The sequence below is a fragment of the Pelobates fuscus genome, chromosome 4 (genome assembly GCF_036172605.1).
Source record: "Pelobates fuscus isolate aPelFus1 chromosome 4, aPelFus1.pri, whole genome shotgun sequence".
In the NCBI taxonomy this organism is placed as follows: Eukaryota; Metazoa; Chordata; class Amphibia; order Anura; family Pelobatidae; genus Pelobates; species Pelobates fuscus.
Window position 1 is genome coordinate 112,101,689 of NC_086320.1, and position 17,808 is coordinate 112,119,496.

At 44.6% G+C, this 17,808-nt stretch overlaps 1 protein-coding gene across 1 annotated transcript in view; it reads right to left on the reverse strand.

Moving 5' to 3' along the window:
- The window catches only part of RMC1 (regulator of MON1-CCZ1), a 359,458-nt gene extending 345,804 nt beyond the window's left edge, over positions 1-13,654 (reverse strand). The window contains exon 1 of the mRNA XM_063451477.1: positions 13,643-13,654. The gene's annotated coding sequence lies outside the window, so the exon portion shown is untranslated. The remainder of the gene's footprint in view (positions 1-13,642) is intronic.
- Between the last annotated feature and the right edge of the window lie 4,154 nt (positions 13,655-17,808).

The following is a 17,808-nucleotide window of genomic DNA, read 5'->3' on the forward strand; positions in this document are numbered from 1 at the left end:
GACTGTGCGCCTGTCATGTCGTGGTCACCGGAAGCTGCAAATCATAGAGCAGGATGACAGCTACAGACACTTCAACAGCGGCAACCAGGTAGGTACGCTGCAGTACCTGCGATGTGGCAAACCTTTGGCCATTGTGGCCTCTGTGTGCCTATTGTGGCACATGTGCCATAGATTTGTCATCAGTTTTATCGTTCAAGAATGGAAAAAAAAGTGCATATTATATGATATTTATTTGAAAACATTTTTGTTTTAAATCGATGTTATTTCATTTTTTTTTTATCTTTTTAACTCTTTGACCACTGGTGGCTTATGCTACTAGCGTGCAAATATTGCAGACTTCTGTATAATTACCTTCAAAAAGCAGGTACACTTATTATGCAATTTTGATTTCTACAGATTTTTCTAGATGAGGTTAGATGTTCACTCGACCCCGAGGAAAACAGATCCACTCTGGTTCTCTGGCGCGGAATAGAATTGCGTGAAAACAAATGGTAATGTATGTGTGTGTGTGTATATCTGTGAGTGTGTCTGTCAGTGTATGTGAGTGTGTCTGTCTATCTTGTTATGTATGTGTGTGTGTCTGTGTCTGTCTGTCAGGGTAAGTGTGTGTGTGTGTGTCTGTCAGTGTATCAGTATATGTGTGCTGGTGTGTCTGTCAGTGTATGTGTATCTGTCTGTCTTGGTATGTGTGTGCATCTGTCTGTCAGTGTGTGTATGTGTGTGTCTGTCTCATTGTATGTGTGTGTGTTTAAGTCACGTGGGAATGGTGTTTATACTCACCTTTTTTTCCACGCCGTACTGGTATTCCCGCGGCAGGCGCCACCTCTATGGCTCCATATTCTTGGTGTGTCTGGGTGTATAACAGAGCTCCACAGCAATAATACTCACAGTAATGTGGTTGTAAACTAAAATACACGTTCTTAGATATCAGTCTGTGTACATCAGATACATTCTTCTTGTTCTAAATTACATCTTAGTCACAAGTCTTCAATATTTTCTCAAAACAGCCCAACACCTGGCCACAACCCCCTCAAAGCCCTAAAATGAAAGCATACTTGTTTTTTCATTTGCAATTTTGGGAGGTATGTTAATGTACCCCAATACTGGTTAATCCTATGCATGTTTACCGTAAGTAGAGTAGAACCTACTGATACTGGGTTACTCTGACAAAGTGATGGGCTTAAAGGGATCCTATAGTGCCAGGAAAACAAGGCTGTTTTTTTGGAGCAGGGCCGGCGCTACCTGTTAGGCGGACTAGGCAGCCTTGGGAAGGGGCGCCGCCAGGAGCGCCGGCCCCCCTCATGCTGCAGCCGCCCGAGCGCTCTGCAGAGAGCCTCAGGCGGCTGCAGCTTTGCCCGGGCTGGTTTGTCCATGAGGGCGCACCGCCCGGGCGCAGCATGAGGAGAGGGGCTGACAGGAGGGAAGCGCTCAGCGCTACCTCCTGTCACTCCCTCACTGTAACGTGGCCGAGCCCTGTATGGTCCGGCTGGGTACAGGGAGCATCTGTCTCCTGTACCCAGCCGGATTAACAGGAAGTGAACACTGAGTGTGCACTTCCTGTTAGTCCGGCCGGGTACAGAAAACAAAAGCTCCCTGTACCCGGCCAGACCATACAGAGCTCGGCCACGCTACAACAGAGGTAGGGGAGGAGGGGAAGAAAGAAACAGGGAGGGAGGGAGGGGGAAGAAAGAAACAGGGAAGGAGGGAGGGGAGGGAGGGGGAAGAAAGAAACAAGGAGGGAGGGAGGGGGAAGAAAGAAACAGGGAAGGAGGGAGGGGAGGGGGAAGAAAGAAACGAGGGGAGGGAGGGAGGGAGGGGGAAGAAAGAAACAGGGAGGGAGGGAGGGGGAAGAAACAGGGAGGGAGGGAGGGGGAAGAAAGAAACTGACAGGGGGAGGGGGGGAGAAAGAAACTGACAGGGGGGAGGTGGGAAAAAAAAACTAATAGGGGGAAGAAACTAACAGGGGGGGAAGAAACTAACGGGGGAGAAACTAACAGGGAGGTGGGGGGAAAGAAACTAACAGGGAGGGGGGAAAGAAACTAACAGGGAGGTGGGGGAAAGAAACTAACAGGGGGAAACTAACAGGGAGGGGGGAGAAAGAAATTGACAGGGAGGGGGGGAAGACTTTGACAGGGAGGGGAATTGACAGGGAGAGAGAAATTGACAGGGAGGGGGAGTGACAGGGGAGGGAGGGGGAGTGAGAGTAACAAGGGGGGGGGAGAAGATAGTGACAAGGGAGGGGGGAGAGATTGACATCCATCACACACACACACAATCACACACAATGCGCCCCTTACACACAAAGACAATGAACCCCTTGCACACAGAAAAACACACAATGCATTACACACACAATGCATCCCTTACACGCAATGCATCCCTTACACACAGAGAAACACACAATGCATTCCTTACACAAACTCAATGCACCCCTTACACACAGTCAAAGCACCCCTTACAGACTCACACACTTCATCCCTTACATACACAGAAACACACCTTGCAGCCCTTGCACATACAAACACAGATTCACACAATGCATTCCTTACACACAAATCAGGACATCCCCTACACACTCCACCCCCTGTGAACAAACTCATTGGTGGACCATGAAGGTGGACCCTGGGACCTAGACCTTGAGCTGTGTAAAGGGCCTCAAAAATATGGAGCTGCTTCCCGTTCTCCCAGAACATTGATTTTTGTGACCACAGTTACAAACAGCCTCCAGAGATCCTGTTCTACACCAGACCAGTGGAGCCAGACTGCAGCTAGAGACCATCATCATCCTCATCTGGTTGTAAGTAGGCAATCTAGTATATTATTTGTGGCACTAATCTCTAATTTACCTCACATTAAAGAAACACTATAGTCCCCAGAACCACTGCAGCTTAAACTTTACTTTTGCCTAAGGCGGCAAAAATCCTTGCACCGGCCATGTTTTGGAGCTCTTAGAGAAGAGGGCATTAGGAAAGAGAAACAGAGGGATTTGGGCCTGACTGAAATAAGGACATTTGGGAAGTAAATTATTATTAAATATTTGTGGGCTTAACACAGTGTGGCTACCTGAACCCTTTTTTTTGTCTTCTCACTTTGAGCACTTCTAGCACCAGGCACTTCTAAGCACTTTAGTTTAAGGTTTTGTCATTTTAGTCTTGGTAGTAATTGGGGGGAAGACGGATCTACACTGTGGTTTAGCTTTCTAGCTTAGAACACCCACGAAGGTGTTGTCTAGGAGTCAGCCCTAGTAGGATTTGTTACCACTACAGCATAGAACAATCACTAAGGTGTTTTCATAGGAGCTGCAGACTATTTAACTATCTATAGATAGATATTAACTGTATTTAGACCACTGCAGATTCAATATCTAGGAAGTAGCATCCTGGGAGCTGTTTTTTTTATATTTAAGAATAAGATAGATACGAATTTTTATTTGCACAGTGGCAGTGACTACCTGTCATTTCTCTCTTTGATACTTCTCTTCATATATCCTCCAGACTTATTCTATCCCTATATCTATCTGTCCTCTACCTCCTTTTCGTGCAGTTTTCCTCTCAGTGGATGATACAGTGCACTGTTTAGTGAATACTTCCACTGTGATATTTTGTTCCTGGCTAGGCAGCAACAATTGGTTGCATTAATAAGTATCCATAGGATATGCACTGGTCAGGATAGCAATTAGGGACTACTTACCCACATACTTAGAGGCAATTGCTTACCACTCCCCAGTTGGGAATCTTAGAACTATTGTATTGAGTTTCATTTATTTATTTTAAATTTGACAATTTTTATTGTTCAGTTTAACATTTAATACAAACATGTTTTTTCTTGTGGTTTAACCATTGTTACATTTAAGCACTGTTTCATTTACAACAGTTCCAGTACAATTAGAGGTACCATACCTAAAATGCCCCATGGAACAGTGTAGCGGTGTGCAACTTATGGCACCTAGACAGTCTTATCACATCTACCTTAACTGAACTTTTATTACCAGTAAAGAACCAGGGGTGTGGTGAGCGCGGGGATGGAACCGATACGTATTTTGGTTACCAGTGTAGGGATATGCATAGGCGTAGATACCAGGTCGGTTGTTACTCTGTTTGATCTGGTTTATTAATTCGATATCCCATAGGTGCTTTAGTGACTCCCAGTATTATAAATTGCGTCATTATGTGCGTGCCTGTGAGAGTTTGTGTCTAGGCCATGGCCATCGAGCCTCGCTGTTAGAGCGGACCTTCAATCGATTCAGCTTCAACTGATAATCGCGCCACATGTCGTGGGCTGTGCTCATGTGTTTTATCCTACCAAACTGGGAGGCGAACATAGTTTCATAGGACAAGTTGAGTGCTACATGCTTCAGGAGGCTCTCACGAGTGGGTACCTCCGGCCTTTTCCATAGTCTAGCTATTACCAAGGCGGCTGAGATTAAGATCCGGTACATGGCCACACATTTGGCTTTGGGTAGCTTCTCAGGTGGCATGAATAGAATACATAGCTCCAGGGTTACTGAGACCCTTGTATTCACTACGCCTGTCAGGGTGTCCCCCACATCGTGCCAGAAGGGCCTGAGGGACTCGCATGTCCACCATGTGAGTCATTGTGCCTCTCTGGTTCCCACATCTCCAGCATTTATCTGTGGACTGGGGCGAGATATGGTGTATCTTGGCCGGTACTAAATTGAAGGTTTTTTTTTTTTTTTTTTTTTTTAAGGACTGTAATAAATTTTATTTTCACATTTGGATACATTGTTCTTAACTACCGTATTTATCGGCGTATAACACGCACCGGCATATAACACGCACCTCATTTTAAGAAGGAAATTTCCCCCCCTCCCATAGTATTCTCCCCCCTCCCATAGTATTCTCCCCCCCTCCCATAGTGTCCCCCCCCTCATCCCATAGTGTCCCCCCCCTTTCCATAGTATTCTCCCCCCCTTCCCATAGTATTCTCCACCCCCTCCCATAGTGTCCCCCCATCCCATAGTGTTCTCCCCCCCTCCCATAGTGTCCCCCCCTCCCCTTGTCCATAGTGCACTTTCCCTCCCTGTGTCCCATAATTACTTACCTGTCTTGAAGCGTGGGTCGGCTTCACAGCGCGCACCGCGGTACAGGAACTTCAATTTCAGGTTCCGTTTTCAGGCGGGACTGAAAGGAAGTGTGCACACTGAAATTGAAGTTCCAGTACCGCGGTGCGCGCTGAACACCGGCCCACGCTTCAAGACAGGTAAGTAAACCTTCACATTCGCCCCATAAGACGCACAGACATTTCCCCTCACTTTCAAATTCCCAGGAGGATTTGTGGTTGTTTATCCTACCAAGTTATTGTAGATACATTTATTTTATTATTGACTTATTTATTTGATTTATCAGTCTGGAATCCCTCTCTCTTGCTGGGTTTGGGATTCACTCATTTTTCCTGTGTGTATATATACATTTTATGCATTTGGCCCTATATACCCATTTCAGTGGAAAATTTGACCCTCCAAAACAAACTTCCTGGTGTAGCAGTATCAGATTTTGTGACCACTAATAAAGTTGTAATCTCAGCATGCCAAATTTTGCAAAGGTTTGGCTTTAAAATCGTTATACACTTAACAACCAGGACTAAGCAGGTTAATGTTTATTGAGTTGTTAGGTTATTTTCAGCTCTTATTGTGTAGAAATTATTAAATGCAAAACTGAGGGGTAAAATAGTTTTTTTTTCTATGTTTAGCGTAGTGTGACTATTAGAGGAAGAGTGTTACAGCAGGCTGTAAAGTAGTTAGTTACCTAGGAGGTTAGAGGACAAGTGCTCATGATAAGAACTATATTGAAGATAAGAAATAGGAGTGTGCTTTTGAAACAAGGCAGAGATAGGGAAGGAAAGTTTGTTTGGTAAAAAAGAAGGCTCAGGTGTTGAAGACAGAAAATATCCCAGCTATGCACAGAGGCTCTTAAAGGGACACTATACAAACTTAGACTACTTCAGCTCATTGAAGTGGTCTGGGTGCATAGTCCCAGGTCCTTTAACCTTAATTTTTTTAATAAACTGCAATAATTACCTTTGAGGGTTAGCTCCACAGCCACTAGAGGACTTCCAGGATGTTAGGCGTTTTTCACCTGGGCGACATCCAGTGTCATCTAAAACCCCATAGAAAAGCATTATACACCTGGAGGCGAAGGACCCAACAGGGGAGAGTGGGGTGGGGATGGCGGGGGCACTGATGACAGGACAGGTGTTGTGTGATGTCACAACGGTATATGCGTAAAGCAGCTCTGTCACCCCAAACTTACCTTTATTCTATTGATTCCTCTTCTCTTTCTCCCTCCGAATCTTTTTTTTCCTTCTTTCTGTTCTTCTCATATAATACATGAGACGATGTATGGATTACTTTGTCTCTTGTATTTTCCTCTGTTTGACAAATCTTGACAAAGGGTGGAGCTTAAAGGGACATTATAGTCACTAGAACAACTACAGCTTAATATAGTTGTTCTGGTGTCTATTGCCTGTCCCTGCAGGCTTTTGAATATAAACATTGCCTTTTCAGAGAAAAAAAATGAAAAATGCCGCAACTCAAAAAAGTGAATTTAAAAAGCTTGCGTTGAAGAAAAGAAATACATCGGGAAACATTTAGGAAACAGAAAGTCAGGTGGGACAAAAGATTTTTTGTGTTAGGCGAGAACAGAGCTACTTTAATGTTAGGTTTGTATTGGAGAGCAGGCAAAAGGTCACCTAAATGACTTTAATATTTTTTTAATAAGCTTTTCAAATGATCACAGTATGTTAGAAAATATGTTTTAAAAGGTCTATCTACAAAAAATCCCTTAACCTTCATGGTTCTTTAGATGTCTTTTGAAATGTTTTACCCAAAATATTAAATCGATTCTGTTGGCGTAGTAGATCCACAAGTTACCTGTCAGGACCCCGCAGGCGGCTGCAAGGGGAGGCTGCAGTCCGCTCGCGGCACTCACCCTCCAGCCGTCCGCGGTCCCCTTCTCCACGTGGGCTCGGCGAGCGGCATCTCTCCAGCCTCGGATGCCGCCCGCGTCTTCCTCCACGCCCCCCAGCGGCAGCATGCATGACGCTGCACGCTGGAAGACTGCCCAAGATATGTCACGCCGGGGTCAGTCACCTGACCCGGCATTAAAGGCACAGTGCCTCAATCACAGTGGGAGGTTTAGATATCTCCCACGTGTGATTGTTAATTCTGATTGGAAATTATCCTGATGGTTTAAATACTTACCTTTCCTGTTCCTCCCTGCCCTGTTGTGGTCTTTGCTTTATAGTATTGATACTGAACGTGTGCTTTCTGGTTACGTACTCTCTGGCTTGTTATACTGACTTTGTGACTTTCTCCTACCCTTTGACCTCGGCTTGTTTCTCGTTATTCTATTTTCGGTTCCCCTTACTCGGCTTGTTCTCCTGACTATTCTTTGTGTGCTTAGCCCGGCCACTCTGAGGTCCGGTACTGCATACTTTCTGTGTGTGTATGTGTGTGTTAGCGTGTTGGGTTCCCCGAATCGTGACATTACAACAGGGCCATAATGGAACCTGCTGACATACCCCAGCTTTCAGTTAATCAGGAGGCTAGAATGGATAGCTTGGACCACCGTATGGTTCAGTTTGCTCAAGCCTTACAGACCATACTGGCTCGTACTGCACACTTGCAGCCTGCCGTCCAGGAGGTGGCTGCTGCTGTGCCCGAACCCATTGCCACTCCAGTACCCGTTTCTGCTCATGTAGTCCATATGACACCGCCACAGGGCTATAGTGGTGACCCAGCTTTGTGTCGTGGTTTCCTCAATCAAATTGACATCCATTTGGTAATGAATCCACGTTCCTATCCCACTGACAGAACTAAAATTGCCTTTTTGATAAACCACTTGTCTGGGAGAGCTTTAGCATGGGCCAACCCCATGTGGGAGAATACGTCTCCTATGTCCTTCGCAGATTTTCTGACCGCTTTCAAACGCACGTTTGATCAACCCGGTAGGGTTGCTTCTGCTGGCAAAGCTCTGCTTAGGGTCCAACAGGTTAACAGATCTGTAGCGGATTACACTATCGAATTCCGCACTCTAGCAGCTGAGGTGGTATGGAATAATGATGCCCTCGTTACAGCCTTTCAGGAGGGTTTGGCCGCTTACATCCTGGACGAAATAGCGTCCAGGGAATTGCCTGTCCTTCTGGACGATCTTATAGATTATATCATCCGTATTGATAATCGTATTAGAGAGAGACGTAGTCAGAGGCGTATGTATACACAGATGTTACCTGCTTTACCCAGTACTGCGTTACTGGCATTACCCCCTTCTAGCCAACCTCCCCCTGAAACCTTGCAATTGGGTGTTACTGGGTTAACTGAGGTAGAAAAATCATACCGAAGAAGGGAAGGGTTATGCCTTTACTGTGGGAAAAGGGGACATCTTCTAAGAACCTGCCCTGAATTGCGGGGTAAACTGCAGCACCCAAGGCCTATAGAGGGGTCGGCCTCGGGTGTTATGTCGTTTACCCCTCACGTTCCCATTGCTAGACCGTTTATTACGGTCACCCTTTTTGTTGGAAATTCTACCGTGATTACCAAAGCCTTGATAGATTCAGGGGCTGCTGACAATCTTATGGATGAGAGTTTTGCTAAAACCACATCGTTGACTCTGATCCAAAAGGTCACTCCCTTGGCTGTGGAGGCCATAGACGGTAGACCACTGGAGAAACCTCTGGTGACCCATGAGACCAAAGAACTGGTTATGTCTGTGGGTGCCTTGCACAAGGAAAGATTGTCCTTTCAAATAATCAACTCCCCTACAGCCTCTATCGTTTTGGGCTTCCCCTGGTTGGTTAAACACAATCCGATGATTGATTGGGGTTGTTTGGAGATTCTCTCCTGGGGGAAATCTTGTCAAAGGGAATGTATGACTCGTGTTTGTCCTGTTGGCTTGCTTAACCCCTTAAGGACACATGACGTGTGTGACACGTCATGATTCCCTTTTATTCCAGAAGTTTGGTCCTTAAGGGGTTAATGTACCCATAGCCAAACCACTTTCTGTTTCTGTTCCTCCTGTGTATGCAGACCTAGCTAAGGTTTTTGAAAAAAGGGAGGCAGATAAACTACCCCCGCACCGTGAATATGATTGTGCCATAAACCTCTTACCTGGTACTATGCCGCCTAGGGGTAAGGTATACCCTCTTTCTGAAAAAGAGAACCAGGTAATGGAGGAGTACATACAGGAAGCCTTAAGTAAAGGTTTTATCAGAAGGTCCTCCTCTCCTGCTGGGGCTGGTTTCTTTTTCGTTGCCAAAAAGGAGGGTGACCTACGGCCTTGTATAGACTACAGGGGCCTGAACAATATAACGATTAAAAAGCCTACCCTATTCCCCTCATCACGGAGTTGTTTGACCGGGTCAAAGGTTCTAAATACTTCACTAAATTAGACCTCAGGGGGGCTTATAACCTTGTTCGTATAAAGGAGAATGATGAGTGGAAAACAGCATTCAATACACGTAGCGGACATTATGAGTATCTAGTCATGCCTTTTGGACTGTGTAATGCTCCCGCTGTGTTTCAGGACCTCATAAACGATGTCCTCAGGGATCTATTGCATGTCTGTGCCGTGGTGTACCTTGACGACATCCTTGTATATTCCCCTGATTTACAGACACATCATAATCATGTTAGGATGGTGCTTGAAAGGTTATTACAGAACGGACTTTATTGTAAATTAGAAAAATGTTTGTTCGATCAGACCTCGGTGCAATTTCTAGGATATATAATATCCGAACAGGGTTTCAGTATGGATCCTGCTAAATTAGAAGCCATACTATCCTGGCCGCTTCCCCAAGGTCTTAAGGCTATCCAGCGTTTTATAGGATTTGCCAACTATTACAGGAAATTTATAAGAAACTTTTCACCACTTATCTCCCCTATAACGAAGCTGACTAAGAAAGGTCTACACCCTAGGGTTTGGACTTCTGAAGCCCTTAAGGCCTTCGACACTCTCAAGAAGGCATTTGCCTCTGCTCCAGTACTACGCCACCCTGATCCTTCTCTTCCCTTTGTTATGGAAGTGGACGCTTCTGAATCAGGTGTGGGAGCAGTACTGTCACAGAGGTCATCGTATGACGAACCCCTCCATCCCTGTTGCTACTTTTCAAAAAGGTTATCTGATCCGGAAAAGAATTACGATGTTGGGAACAGGGAACTATTAGCTATTGTGTTAGCTTTTAAGGAATGGAGGTACTTATTAGAGGGTTCTAGACACAAAGTTATGGTTATAACAGATCATAAGAACCTCTCCTATATAGCTGATGCTAGAAGGTTGTCCGCCCGGCAGGCTAGATGGTCTCTATTTCTTTCACGCTTCCAATACGTTATTACCTATAGACCTGGTTGCCGTAATGCCAAAGCTGACGCTATCTCTCGACAGTATGAACCTCTAGAATCTGTTAACCCGACCCCTGAACCTATTGTACCTGCGTCTCAGATAATAGCTGCTACCCGTTTGGTTGTTTGTTTGGACCAGCACCTCGCCTCTTTGCGGAAGATGTGGGATCAGGTCCATGTTGCGCTGTCCCGTTCAGCGGCTGCTCAGAAGAAGTTTGCTGATCGCCATAGGGGTGCGACCCCTTCCTATGTTCCGGGTGATAGGGTATGGTTGTCCTCCAGGAACCTCCGCCTCAAGGTTCCCTCGATGAAGTTCGCTCCCAGGTTCCTTGGTCCCTACAAGGTGTTACGTAGGGTTAACCCCGTTTCCTACTCCCTGGACTTGCCTTCTTCCATGCGCATTCCGAACACGTTTCACGTTTCGCTTTTGAAGCCCTTGCTTTGCAACCGGTTCTCTCGTCCCCTCGGGCGGCCTGTTTCCCCTCGCGCTGTCCCCAGTGATGTGTACGAAGTGGCTGCCCTTCTCGACTCTCGTGTTTCTAGGGGTCGGCTGCAATATCTGGTGGATTGGAAGGGGTACGGCCCTGAGGACCGATCTTGGGTTTCGTGCTCTGATCTGCACGCTCCCTCTTTGGTCCGCTCCTTTCATGCCCGGTTTCCTTTGAAGCCTTCTGCTTCCCGCCCTCTGGGCGGTCTTCGAGGGGGGGGTAATGTCAGGACCCCGCGGGCGGCTGCAAGGGGAGGCTGCAGTCCGCTCGCGGCACTCACCCTCCAGCCGTCCGCGGTCCCCTTCTCCACGTGGGCTCGGCGAGCGGCATCCCTCCAGCCTCGGATGCCGCCCGCGTCTTCCTCCACGCCCCCCAGCGGCAGCATGCATGACGCTGCACGCTGGAAGACTGCCCAAGATATGTCACGCCGGGGTCAGTCACCTGACCCGGCATTAAAGGCACAGTGCCTCAATCACAGTGGGAGGTTTAGATATCTCCCACGTGTGATTGTTAATTCTGATTGGAAATTATCCAATCAGAATTAACCTGATGGTTTAAATACTTACCTTTCCTGTTCCTCCCTGCCCTGTTGTGGTCTTTGCTTTATAGTATTGATACTGAACGTGTGCTTTCTGGTTACGTACTCTCTGGCTTGTTATACTGACTTTGTGACTTTCTCCTACCCTTTGACCTCGGCTTGTTTCTCGTTATTCTATTTTCTGGTTCCCCTTACTCGGCTTGTTCTCCTGACTATTCTTTGTGTGCTTAGCCCGGCCACTCTAAGGTCCGGTACTGCATACTTTCTGTGTGTGTATGTGTGTGTTAGCGTGTTGGGTTCCCCGAATTGTGACATTACCAATGCCATATGCTGCAATATGATCAGTAATAAACGCTTTACTTTTGCTTATTCTTCTAGGAACTTTGAATGCATGTACTTAGTTTGCTTATGATCTTAAATGAGAAGTCTAAGCATTATAACCATTATATCCCATTGTAGTGGTTATTGTTCTAGTAGAGTTGTGGGCTATGTCCCCTGATTCTGGGTCAAACCATTTTCAGTTGTTCCAGTTGCACAAAAAACAGGTCTCCCTGAGGTACATACAGCAAGGTCCCCACTCTCCGCATTGCTACTGCAGAAGTGGAACGTCTGCATTAGCAATTTCAGTTTTGTCTATAATTGGCACTGATAGCAATAGCTATGGTGCGTAGACAGCTTATTTAATTGGTTTTTGGGTTGTTTTTTTTCCATCTTTTTGACTAAACAAACAATCTGGGCACACAAAAATACTAATCTCAATTAAGTAGTTATGGCACCTTAAAGGGTATAAACCATTTATGAACAATTTAACCCCAGAGTGCAGCCAATAGCGCCGATCCTCATGGCCCCTCTGCCTCTTTCTCCTCCAATCATGGCTTCAGTTAAATAGTTTTACAGGATACTGCTGGTAGGCTGAGAGCATCAACTGACATTCTCAACGTATCACTAGCCTCCCGTTGACATAAATTCACTAGAAACGTACGTACGATGAAATTAAGTCATTATGATGCTTGGAGTGTTCCTTTAATGTATTACAAAATAATTGTACACTATAGATTCCTTTTTATTTTTTGCACCATAAAAAGCTGGTTCTTGTGGACCTTATGCCAGCATGGAATATTATGTTCAATGAGCAGTATTACCGGCTCCATAATCACTGATGTCACTAAATGAGTTGGACATTCCATTTTGAATTTTAATTTTATATATAACCCCTTTATGTATACCTAGCCAAAACCCAAGTTGAACACGTGGTGACATTTCTGGACATTTCTGGAAATTTCTGATCGTGGGACAGGTTATCAGGAAATATCCGCCAAAATATGTGCTATAACATATCTGATATTATGGAAGCTACTAAGCCACATGATTTGCACGGCAAATATATCCTCTTCATACACTTTATTAATCTGATTGCAAAACTGTGGAGTGTAAAAAGAAACTCTGAAAACACATAGATCCAGCCTGCATCTCCCCCTTAACCACACATGACATGTGTGACATGTCATGATTCCCTTTTATTCCAGAAGTTTGGTCCTTAAGGGGTTAAAGGAACACTATAGTCACCTAAATTACTTTAGCTAAATAAAGCAGTTTTAGTGTATAGATCATTCCCTTGCAATTTCACTGCTCAATTCACTGTCATTTAGGAGTTAAATCACTTTGTTTCTGTTTATGCAGCCCTAGCCACACCTCGCCTGGCTATGATTGACAGAGCCTGCATGAAAAAAACAACTGGTTTCACTTTCAAACAGATGTAATTCCTTAAATAATTGTATCTCAATCTCTAAATTGAACTTTAATCACATACAGGAGGCTCTTGCAGGGTCTAGCAAGCTATTAACATAGCAGGGGATAAGAAAATTAATTAAACAGAACTTGCAATAAAGAAAGCCTAAATAGGGCTCCCTTTACAGGAAGTGTTTATGGAAGGCTGTGCAAGTCACATGCAGGGAGGTGTGACTAGGGTTCATAAACAAAGGGATTTAACTCCTAAATGGCAGAGGATTGAGCAGTGAGGCTGCAGGGGCATGTTCTATACACCAAAACTGCTTCATTAAGCTAAAGTTGTTCAGGTGACTATAGTGTCCCTTTAAATATTAATAGAGAATTTAGTGGCTGGAGGTATACTTACATAGCTATACTTTCCAAATCCATGACAACTCCTGTGATTTCTAGTGCTTCACTAGAATACATTCCGAATCCATGTCACCTCCTGTACTTCTCATGCTACAGTAGTGTATATTCCAAATCCATGACAACTCCTGTGTTTACAAGTTCCACATTAATATAGTTACTAAATTAATATCAACTCATGTGATTTCAAGAACTATAATAGTATGTGTAAGGGTTAAAACATATTCCAAACACACACCACTCCTGTTCTTATTATTAGTGCTACAACAGTATACATTAAACTTCCATGTCACCTTTTGTAAAGCTAGTACGGTACGGTAGCATGCATTCCAAATCCATGCCAACTCTTATTACACTAGTACTACACTCACAAATATCCAAATCTATGTCAACCCCTGTAACGCTAATACTACAATGTGATAAATTCTAAATCCATGCCAACTCTTATTACACTAGTACTACTGTCAGGATCGTATCCTGACAGCTATGTTTTATCTTCCTTTTGTTTCTGTACCTTTAAAAGAAGTTCCAGCTCTCAACCACTAGTGGCCTCCCTAGCCGCTAGTCACCTCGGTACTCACCTGCCTAGGACTAATTACTTGCTTCAGCTACATGAGGCTACACCCTGCTCACAACAGGGCCTTTACATTGAAGTTGGTGATCTACCTGAAGACTTCAGTTCCTGGCTCCTGTGAACCTGCTCCAGACTTACCTTCTACCCTGCTCCATACCAACCTACTCCAGACTTACCTTCTACCCTGCTCCATACCAACCTACTCCAAACTTACCTTTTACCCTGCTCCATACCAACCTACTCCACACTTACCTTCTACCCTGCTCCATACCAACCTGCTCCAGACTTGCCTTCAACCCTGCTCCATACCAACCTGCTCCAGACTTACCTTCACACCTGCTCCATACCAACCTGCTCCAGACTTACCTTCTACCCTGCTCCATACCAACCTGCTCCAGACTTACCTTCAACCCTGCTCCATACCAACATACTCCAGACTTACCTTCTACCCTGCTCCAAACTTACCTTTTACCCTGCTCCATACCAACCTGCTCCACACTTACCTTCTACCCTGCTCCATACCAACCTGCTCCAGACTTACCTTCTACCCTGCTCCATACCAACCTGCTCCAGACTTACCTTCTACCCTGCTCCATACCAACCTGCTCCAGACTTACCTTCAACCCTGCTCCATACCAACCTGCTCCAGACTTACCTTCAACCCTGCTCCATACCAACCTGCTCCAGACTTACCTTCAACCCTGCTCCATACCAACCTGCTCCAGACTTACCTTCAACCCTGCTCCATACCAACCTGCTCCAGACTTACCTTCAAACTTGCTCCATACCAACCTGCTCCAGACTTACCTTCTACCCTGCTCCATACCAACCTGCTCCAGACTTACCTTCTACCCTGCTCCATACCAACCTGCTCCTGACTTACCTTCAACCCTGCTCCACTCTCACGTATGATTTTGACCTCTGCCTCTATTACCAGCCTTCCTGTGTTACAAACCTGCCTCCGTTATCAGCGTTCCACTGTTACCAGCCTGCCTCTGTAACCAGCCTGCCGTTGATACCAACCTGTCTTTGTTTCAACCCTACCTGGAGATCACAGACTCTCTTTATCATTTTGCAAGTATCCTGTTTTGTGGCATATTGCCTTAATTCTGTTTTTCCACAAGTTATATATTATGTCTAAAAGCACAAACAAAGTCTCAAATAACAACCCTGGCATAAGTCTCCTATCTGACCTGCACAAGATCATGACAACTACACTCACAAAAATCCTATAATGCTAGTACTACAATATGATAAATTCCAAATCCATGTCAACTCCTGTAATGCTAGTACTATAATATGATAAATTCTAAATCCATGTCAACTCCTGTAATGCTAGTATTATAATATGATAAATTCCAAATCCATGTCAACTCCTGTAATGCTAGTACTATAATATGATAAATTCTAAATCCATGTCAACTCCTGTAATGCTAGTATTATAATATGATAAATTCGAAATCCATGTCAACTCCTGTAATGCTAGTATTATAATATGATAAATTCCAAATCCATGTCAACTCCTGTAATGCTAGTACTATAATATGATAAATTCTAAATCCATGTCAACTCCTGTAATGCTTCATTATAATATATTTCCAAATCCATGTCAACTCCTGTAATGCTAGTACTATATTATAAATTCCAAATCCATGTCAACTCCTGTAATGCTAGTATTATAATATGATCAATTCTAAATCCATGTCAACTCTTGTAATCATAGTACTATAATATGATAAATTCCAAATCTATGTCAACTCCTGTAATGCTAGTACTATAATATGATAAATTCCAAATCTATGTCAACTCCTGTAATGCTAGTACTATAATTTGATAAATTCTAAATCCATCTCAACCCTTATAATACTAGCACTACACTCTTATAAAATTCCAAATCCATGTCAACTCCTGTAATGCTAGTATTACAATATGATATATTAATCTCAATCCATGCAAACTCCTGTATTGCTACTATTACTATAATATGATGCATTCCAATTCCATGCCAACTCCTGTATTGCTACTATTACTATAATATGATGCATTCCAAATCCATGTCACCTCCTGTAATGCTATGATCACTACAATATGATATATCCCAAATCCATGTCACCTCCTGTGATTGGAAGCCAGTACTCACCGAGACCTCTGGCTGTCAATGGCACTGCAGACCTGCTCAGAAGGGAAGAAGCTCTGGACAGCTGAGGTCCTGAAAGCAGTCGGTATGATTCCATAGGTGAAGGAGTTCAACCGGCCCCTGCTTCCTGTGCAAAGAGGGGGGGCAGACACCCCGCTAACTGCCAGGGCAGAGAAATGGATACTGGCTCCAAATTCATCTTCCCCTTCCCCCAGATCGAATGTCTCCATGTCCCCAGGACTTTCCCTGATCACCCCCTCCGCACATATAGCCATGAGCTGGGGAGAGGCCCAGCTTGTCCTGCTGTACTGTGCATGCAGCTGGAGCACGGGGGACTCAGTGGGAGGTGAGGGGCATGCAGCAGCCGGCACATTCTGACATGTTGCACTTGCACCCCCCTCTCCGGCTCCCCCATTATCCTGCAGGGGTCGCCCATCCAGGGAGATATTGGTGAGGAAAGAGAGGGCAGCCTGCCTCCTGCGAGGGTCCATGCGGTGCTGTCTCCTAGCATGATCAACACTGTGAGCACCTGGAGACTGCATGGAGGGACCCCCCATCATCATCCCATTGCTGCTGCTTTTAGTGCTGGTGGCTGTGGCCATAACGTGTGTGTTGATGAATGGAGAGATTCGTGCAGGCTGCCCAGAACACGACACACACTGCAGCCAGCCAGCAGTAAGGCACTGCTTGTTATTGCTGGGAGTGGGGCGGGATCATATAGATGACATGTTTCCTTCTTTACAGTGTGTCTGCAGCCCTGGGCTGCTGTGTGAGACTAGCACTTCCTCCAAGTATGTGTAAAGAACACTCAGTCTGGACTCTGCCTGGGTACTTACTACAGCAAAACCAATAAATTGTTATATTTCTGTCTTGTAGGAGAACCTAGAGGTGTTGGATGCAGATAAAACAACACATGTCAGTTCTCTAAAGGACAAAAATAAAGAAGAAGGCGGATCTGTCTTTAATGGATATAAAATAATAACTTATCTTCATTAGTTTTATTTTACAGCAATATTGGAACACTGATAAAAGAAGCTTTAAACAAATCTATGTAAACCTTGGGATTATTATCACAAGACGACTTGAGGCCCAGTATGGACCTCCAACACTCCCCACCTGGTTTCTTCTCTCTGAAATAGGGTTTTCCATGTTATTCTATAATAATCTGCACATACTTAGCGCAGCTGAAGGGAATATACCAAAATTCCCAACTTTTGAAATGCGTGGGATTCTCATTTTGTTAGAATATACATATCTGTACTTTGCATTTCACTTTCCAATTGCTGCAATGGCAGTGCACTCCGATCCCACTTAATAAGTAGCTCATAACGTAGTTCATATCTTTTAGGTGCCGTTACTCAGTACTCGGTATTATTTAAATATTTTTTTAATTTCCGTCTCTATATTATTCAGTTGTTTTCTTAAATATTTGAGTCAGTGTCCTCTACTTTAAATGTCACCCTCCATCGTAGCATCTTAGTATCTTTTTTGTTACATTAATCTTTTGCTCACTTTTATCCACTAAGGAATGTTTGAAATTCACCATGAAGTCACTTGGAACTCCCAACAAATCACATTTCT